At 29.8% G+C, this 8,936-nt stretch overlaps 1 pseudogene across 1 annotated transcript; it reads left to right on the forward strand.

Moving 5' to 3' along the window:
* The first annotated feature begins 1,432 nt into the window (after positions 1 to 1,432).
* LOC120073546 (aquaporin PIP2-2-like) lies at positions 1,433 to 3,663 on the forward strand (annotated as a pseudogene). The gene is made up of 4 exons (XR_016528466.1): positions 1,433 to 1,781; positions 2,799 to 3,192; positions 3,288 to 3,428; positions 3,526 to 3,663. The product of XR_016528466.1 is annotated as an aquaporin PIP2-2-like (transcript).
* The last annotated feature ends 5,273 nt before the right edge of the window (positions 3,664 to 8,936 follow it).

The following is an 8,936-nucleotide window of genomic DNA, read 5'->3' on the forward strand; positions in this document are numbered from 1 at the left end:
GATTTTTGAAAACATCAATAGAAAGTAGAAAAACAATGTAAAAAAATTTAGAGGTGAGAAAGATTTATAGGCTTTCAAAAAACTAAAAGTCATAAACCAAATGTATAGCAAATGAAGCCTAAATAATTACTAATTATACCACTAGAAGTTTCAAGAGACTGAATTCTTTTAAGTTACTTATTTTTTAGTACAGTGCCACGTGAATGATTAGAGCGACAAAAACATCTTGGTTGCTAACACATCTATATATCAGTTAAGTTATACTTGTTTTAATAAGTTCCAAGCTTTGGAAATAAATAAATAAATGTTCTACATGTCAATATCAACATTTTTTTTAAAAAAAAAGGAAAAATTCAAAATAAACTGAAAAAACAACTCCAATCAATTCAATCTAAATGAATGATTGAGTTGGATTGAGGCCACATTTACAACGGTTAAAAGGTAATCCATCAATGGTAATATATAAAATGAGCCTCAATTGATTACTTTTGTTAACATTTACCTATTTTTCATAATTGTAATGAGATATAGGGTCGCTTTAAAATTTGTAATCAAATTATGTAATCTAATCGAGGAATGAAGGGTGTTCATTCTAATTGTGGTTGAAAATTATAGTGCCCAGTTCTGTTATTGTTACAAATATTATTATGGTAATAGTATGAAATTATGATTTTTTTCATGTTTACATTTACCGTTATCATTAGGGTCAAGCAATAACAATAAAGTGACCATAATGAGAATAGTAAGAGTAAAATGTGACAGATTAAAAAGCAATCTAATCATGTTTGTGATTCAGGCCTATGACGATTCATCTATCAATGAAGTCTTATTCCGATTATACCAATTTTTACTATAATTTGATAAATTTAACTTGAATTCATTTGTCTCATAAGAGACGTTTGAGTAGTTACTTTTTCTTTTAACTTAAATAATTGAATTTCGATCTAAAATGAGCATCAAATCGATTCAACCTAACCGATAAACATCCATTAGAATATAAAGAAACAACAAAAGAAGAAAAAGAAGAGTTGCAATGATGAATCCAATCCAATGTACAATAGAGATAATGTATTATAATTATTAAGTACTTAAATTAATGTTTACACACCCAAACAAAATTTATATACGAAATAGAATAATTATAAAACCAAAACATTCGAAACATATATAGATTAATTAAAAGCTCGATAATATTAATTAATTACCGACTAGTTTCAAGAACCTACCAGAAACGAAACAAAGCCACCCCCTACCTGTGAGTGACAGTGAGTTCCAAAAAGCAAAAGAAAATACCAGAAAATGGGGCGGCACAAAATCGTCATTAATACTTTTCATTATGACGAAATTTCCAGTCTTCACTTCTTCTTCTCCCACACACTATAAATACATATTTCCATTACTCTGTTTTCCATCATCAATCAGCAAATTCTCCTCTATTTTTTTCAGTCAAATTTGAAATTGTTGATTTAGAGATATGTCGAAGGATATTGAAGCTGGAGGGCGTGGTGGGTTCAGTAGGAAGGATTACGAAGACCCGTCGCCGGCCCCATTGATCGACGCCCAGGAGTTTGCTCAGTGGTAATTTTACAGAGCTATTATAGCAAAGTTTGTTGCTACTCTGTTGTTCTTGTATGTTATTGTTCTTACTGTGATTGGGTATAAAGTTCAGAGTGATGATAAGAATGTAGGCGAGATTTGTGGTGGTGTTGGCATTTTGGGCATTGCTTGGGCCTTTGGTGGAATGATTTTTGTTCTTGTTTACTGCACCGCCGGGATTTCTGGTGAGTTTCCCGGAAGAATATCACCTCTTTCATTTTAGTCTATGTTTCTTAGTGTCCGTTGTTATTTACAAAACTTTACATATAAATTTTATACCCAATCAAAATCTTTTAATTAAAAATCTTTACCTACACTAAATTAAGTGTCATGTTAAATGGAAAAAAACAAGATATGAAAATGAAGGGAATAAAGTGATCCCTTTCAAAAATACAATGACAAAATGAACTCATATATAGATCAAAGTAAATCGGTACAGAAAGTATTGAGATCAAATTAATATTTAAATCTTAATTAAATGAAAGAATCTAAGAGATTAATTTAAGATTAATTTTTAAATTTAACCTTCAACTGAGTTTTGTATCAAGTCTCAAAAGTGTCTAGCAGGTTATTCAAAATTGTGTCAAAAAGATATTTGACAAATTTGAAAATTTTTAAAACTAATTCATTTATTAGATATAATTTTCTTTCTAATAAAATTCCTAACTTTTCAATTTCGTCTGGTAGATTCATGAATCTTATAAAATTAAAAAATTTAGGCTTGTTTGATAACAATTTCTTTTTTAATTTTTTATATTTGAAAATTAAACCTATTTTCTCTCTTTCTTTTTTTTAATAATAGTTTGTTTCTTTCTTAAGCGTAAGAGTAGTATTCTTAGTCAAATTCTAAAAACAATAACGAATTTTTAAAAACTATATTTTTTTTTTCAAATTTTGGTTTGGTTTTAAAAAAATGGGTGGAAAATTAATAACAAAACAAGAATTCTAAAAGGGTAAGAAGTATTGATAAGTTTATTAGAAAAATAAAAATCAAATAACTATCAAATGGGATCTAAATGATTATCAAATGAACTTAACCTGACACTAAATCGGATTAAATTAATAATTTTAAAAATTTAGAAATGAATTAGAAAAATCAATTCCTATGTTGAAAGATTAAATTTGAAATTTAACCTTAAATCTAATGTTGTTCCTCATATGGTTTGACAATTGGGATGTGGCAGGGGGACATATAAATCCAGCGGTGACTTTTGAACTATTTCTAGCACGGAAGGTGTCACTGGTGAGAGCCATATTGTACATGGCGGCTCAGAGTTTGGGTGTCATTTGTGGCTGTGCCTTGGTGAAGGCATTCCAAAACGCTCGCTCAGAGTTTGGGTGCCATTTGTGGCTGTGCCTTGGTGAAGGCATTCCAAAACGCTCGCTCAGAGTTTGGGTGCCATTTGTGGCTGTGCCTTGGTGAAGGCATTCTAAAACGCTCACTACAATAAGTACGGTGGTGGAGCCAACTCGCTCGCCGACGGCTACAACACTGGCACTGGTTTAGCTGTCGAGATCATCGGTACATTCTTTCTCGTTTATACTGTCTTTTCTGCTACCGATCCCAATAGAAATGCTAGAGACTCCCATGTCCCCGTAAGTTTAATATCCATACTATTCAATATTAATTAGATGGAAAATGACATTACAAGTAGAATTAATATTTTTTTTTTTATGGTTTGAAATGAAAGGTTTTGGCACCACTCCCAATTGGGTTTGCGGTGTTCATGGTTCACTTGGCCACGATTCCGATCACCGGCACCGGCATCAACCCGGCTAGAAGCTTTGGAGCTGCAGTTGTGTTCAACAAATCCAAGCCATGGGATGATCAAGTATGTATATATGAAAAAACCAATTTAATTTCCTCTTCATTCTAAATTCCAAAAGTATTATTTAGTCTAATGTTAATTTGTTTGTGGTTTTGAACAGTGGATATTTTGGGTTGGACCTTTCATTGGAGCTGCCATAGCTGCCATTTATCACCAATTCATATTAAGAGCAGGAGCAGCCAAAGCTTTAGGATCATTCTCAAGCTCTTGATTAAGTCCACATTTAATCAAAATTTAATGATCGTTGTGTTAATTAATTGGCAAAAATGCCGATTTGGTTTGTGGTCTGCATAAAAGGGCATTGCCTTTTTATTTTCTATGCCCATATCTACTTTCTTCTTTTTTTCTCTCTCTGTTTTCACTCTGTTCTGATGTAATTATGTGAGATCTTGTATTGTTTATAAATTGTGAATGCATCGTCTTTTAAAATTTTATCATAAGTTTACATTTTTAAGTATATCAAAAGGAATTTTTCGTAAATATGGAATTGGTGACGGTTGATATCTTTATCTATTGAGACGCATTTAAAGATTTCGTTTAGATATTTAGGATATAAATAAAGTATTGTTTTTTTGAATTAATGTATTTCTTAAAGAAATATGCATCTAGAAAAAGAATGGTGAGAGATTCTAGAGAGATAGGGTGTGCAAATGAAGATTAATTAAAAAAACAGAAGTTTGTACTTCAAGAAACTTGTGCAATAAAGTGTAATTATGTGAAGAAAAGTCAAAAGAGAGAAATTAGGTAAAGAAACTCTAGTAATTAAATAAATAAATAAAGCAATACTTGGAGATACACAATTGTAATTTTAGACATAAAAAATAAATTATATAAAAACATTAAAATATTTATAAATAGAAGTAAGAAGAATTTACCACATCAAAAGTTATGATGTGTCAATTTAGTGTGATGCAAAAAGATAGATATAACTTGTAATGCATTTAAGTATTTTTTTTTTAAATAAAACTTTGTATTATAGGAATGTTTAAATAACTCAACAACTCGAATAATCGACTACCCTACTATCATTTATACACATATAAGTTAGCCAACTTAGGATTTACCTTTTTCCTCTCATGATTTGGACTATCAAATAATTGATCTTTTCTCAATCCTCGATATTGGATTGTGGGTGTGTGACCCTTTGCCAATTTAGGTCAAGGTCGAGAGTGGCTCTTATGGGGTGTTGCCTTATGATTCACTTGACTTAAGGCCAATTGAGACCTTAGGCTAGGTACTTCAGTCGAATATAACCTTGGAATAATTAGGTATATGACACTAATTACACTATCATTTGAAAAAATAGCAAAAGGCAAGATCCTTTTGAATTATAGCAAAACACATGAATGTCACATTAGTCCAATTTTCTAAAATCTTAAAATTCTCTCATCGTTCTTTTTAATTGCAGTGTAATTAATTCGACATCTTTATTAATGAAACTGTAATTAATTGCTCAACTATATATCCGATCAAACTTTCAAGTCAACTAAAATCATCATTTCAAGCGGATAATTTGTCATAAATCTCGTAATTTAATAGTTGTTTTGAATTTTCGAATCTTGTACATCAACTTATTTTCAAATCTTGTTTTGAAATTTAAAATATCATATTATATTAATTATCCTAACTGAGTTTTGTTATTTTTATTATACTTTCTATTAATCTTAATCAAGATTTGCGGGTTTTAAATTATTTTGAACATTATATTTATTACTATGTTATTTTAAACATAAAATATTATAATAAAACATGTAGTCCTAGCGTTCTACATCCCCTGTACTCAACGCTTTCTTGTTATGACTATTCAACAATTAAGAGTTTTGTTCAATGGTAAGTGGGATGAAAACAACCACTATCATGACTTCCGATTTATTGAAGTTTTTGTTGCTTCGAACACATCTTATTCAAATTTTATCTTTTTTTTTTTTTACTAATTATATTTTTTTTATCTCAATCGATGACAAGTCTACTTTGGAGGTTTGACTTAATCAATCAAATCCATTGGTGCATAGATGAAAGACTCGACTTAATCAACCATCGACCAAGAGTTCAAGTTGCAAAGTCTCTTCTTTTCAAAGTGATTCTTATCGAGCCATTGTGAAAAGGTAGGTCAAGCATATGGACGATGTTGGTATTAACCAGTTTGCCTTGGGATCTTAAATTCACCTTGACAGATTTGATCAAGGAAGGATGTACCATCATCGAATATTGTTTGTTTCTTTTCTGTTCATGAGATCTCCACGATTGACATCAATACCACATCATAATTGGTTAGTAATTTCAATTGACGATTTTTAACTAGGATTTTCATAATCTAGTCTAAATCGGTTTCTTTCTTCATGAATACAATTACTTAGATAAAGTTTTTATTAGTCCAACCCTCACCTTTTAAACTGATATTTTGCATCTAAAACAAGAAAACGTATTGTTACAGAATTTTGGGTATGTTCAAAAGCGAATTAGATGGTTTGGTTAATTTATTAAATTGTAGTGTATTTGTTTCTAAGTTTAATGTATTTGTCGAGTGTAGTTTGGAGACTAATTACAGTGTATATGTAGGTCACATAAATATTACATCGGAAGTATAGCCCCAAAAACTTTCAAAACACCTTTTATGACTATAGAACTCTCATCCAAATTACAGTGTAACTAATTTTTTCATTTGCACGTTTCTTTTATCATACATCTTTATTTTCAAAAACCACGACTGGCGAAGGAAGGGATGAAGGTAGAATTCAAGTCGGAGGTATCACCACTCTTGGTGGAGGACCAATTTTGGAGAGGAAAATGGCGGCAACTTGGTTGGAGAAGAGGTCGGTGCGGTGTTCAGAGCATGACCAACCGATAATCTCTAAATGTTTGTTTTAATTACAGTGTAATTACGAATATTTCTTAATAAGTCAATCACAATCTCATTTGTATGGCTGAGGTATTTAGACTCTTATAAATTCGTTTATTTTTTTTATTTTTAATTCGTTTTGTCAATCTTACAAATGAAATGTTGATTTGTCATTTTTACAAATGAAAAGTTAAAATCTGTCATTCTTCTTATAAACACTATAAACTTTTGTCTTATTAAAAAACAGCGGTGAGTCTAGCCCAAATCTATCTTTAATTATAAATAGGCAAATGCAATTTTTTTTCTATATTTGTGAATTTATTATTTGAGGTAGTGTTTTCACAAAATAAATTTTCTTTCTTGATGCATTGAAGCATCAATCATCTACTTGAATATTATATGTAAAAATACTCTCCTCTCCTTAATTTTAGTTATTGAACTCGAACTCTTACAAAAAAATCAAAAGAAAAAAGAAAAAGCATGACGATATAAAGGAAAGAGAATTATAATGATGAAAGTGACAAAAGAATTGGAGTAAAGAAAAATTCTCCACAGCCCAAATAGTATTTTTCATTATTAGTAAAAAGAAAAACTCCACTAATTCAAAGAATTATCATTATTAAAATTATGACATCACTATTTAATTATCACCTATATTTTCAGTAATGTCATTTAATTGAAACAAATATTTCAACATTTGAAAGATAATGCTAATATAACAAAAAAAAGGTATATATCAATTGTCATAGTGGTTGAAAAACTAGCAAAAAGATAATTATTTATATATATATATATATATAATTCTTCAAAGAAAAGCATACTAAAATGATTTTTTTAAGGGAAAATAAAATAAAAAGGACATCCCAACAGCTGCCGCCCATCCAAGGATGAACTGACAAACCGTATGATGCACTAAAATTCATCTCAATAATTTCATGCATAAGAAATATGTTATTTTCTTCAAGCAATAATGTTTCGACACGTGGAGCGTCCACAGCCACGAATGTAACATAAGAAAAAGGCACTCGGTATTTTCCACCTGGACCGACTTTGTTGACCTGACCGACCATAAATTTGAGGTTATAATAAAATCTGATGATTTTGATGTGATTACGTGGCATTAATATATTGGTAAACGTTTTCAACAGAGTGGGCCCGTAAAGATCGACGGTGATGATGAAATGTATTATGGATTTCAATTAGTCCGTTCAGTCACTCATCAGTTCTCACCGACTGTTGTCCACTTATTCCACACGTGATTTATATGATGTTAACGTTTTGTTTTCTTTTTATTTTTTTATTTTTTTTAGTTCGGAAATTTTAACTTTTTATTTTGTAATTGTTTTTTTTTTTTTTTTTTAATTTTATAAGAACTAAACTCTTCATTTTATTATATAATTGATAATAATTTAGTTTCTATTTGTAAAAAAAATTATTAAGATAGATGTAATTTCTTATATTAAAGTTATTGGACATTACTAAGGGTTTAAATGTAGTGTTCAGTTGTCTCTTTTAATATTAACAGTAGAATTAGATTTCTTGAGTGTGATTTGAATTGGATCTAAATCCACAAAGATTCTTTCTATTTTCGTACAAGTTTCTAGGTTAGCAGCTAAACCATATTCGATGATCATTTGACATATTTCACGTGAGCAAAATGATGTTGCATATACTCTTAATCGTAGAGCTTTAAATGCATGAGATGGTACGTGGTGAGGGGATGTTTTTCCTTTGTAGCTCCCTTAGCTTGTTGCTTCTTGATTCTTTCCCAATAAAAGTGTTTTCCTTTGGTTTATTTATTATTATTTTTATATACATTTATATTCATTACAAGTTGAGTTCGGGCTAGATACTGCGGTAGGATTAAAGTTACCAAATTTTTTTTGGAAGGAAAAATCAATGAACTATCACAATGTCACGGATATAAAAAAAATATTTTTTTAGTTAAAAAATGTGTTGTGGAGGATTCAACTTTCTAACATTTTAGTTGATAATACACTTTTCATTCCAATTGATCTATACTAATGTCGGTTGTACTTCCTTTATAATAATAATTATTAGATAAATTTACACGTTTCATACTATAAACGAAGGCCACGTTTACCAAATCATAATGAAAAGTGGTGTAAACGTAATGAAGTTCAATTTAGTGAGTCTAAATCGCGAACATAATTTTATTTCTTTTGATTGTGTTTGCTTAAAATTATAAACCTGTCACATTTACTGTCACTACTAGACCCTAATAATAATGGTAATGATAACATTAATTATAATAATAAATATGAAAAATTCTTAATTTTAATTTTGTAACAACAATAATATCTATAATAGTAACCATAGCCGTTCGTGGGTCTCACGTAAATTTAAAATGCAATCAAATTGAACATCCTTAGTCTTTCGATCAGATTACGTTTTCTAATTATAAAATTTGAAGCGAACATCACATTTCATTACTATTATAAATACAAGTAAAATAAACATAATCAAATGAGTCCGTTTTTTAAATTACCATGACATGAATATAAATTTAAGATAATTGTATCATGTGGGTCAAGTCAATGAAATGATGGAGAAGATTTAGGCAAAATGAGAGGGGAAGAAAATCCCAAAAAGAATTTTGAATTAACAATTGAAATCTCTAACAATCACTGGTCCATCCACTTCTCTAACAT

This window comes from Benincasa hispida, chromosome 3 (genome assembly GCF_027475165.1).
Source record: "Benincasa hispida cultivar pf3 chromosome 3, pf3_genome.v1.1, whole genome shotgun sequence".
NCBI lineage: Eukaryota > Viridiplantae > Streptophyta > Magnoliopsida > Cucurbitales > Cucurbitaceae > Benincasa > Benincasa hispida.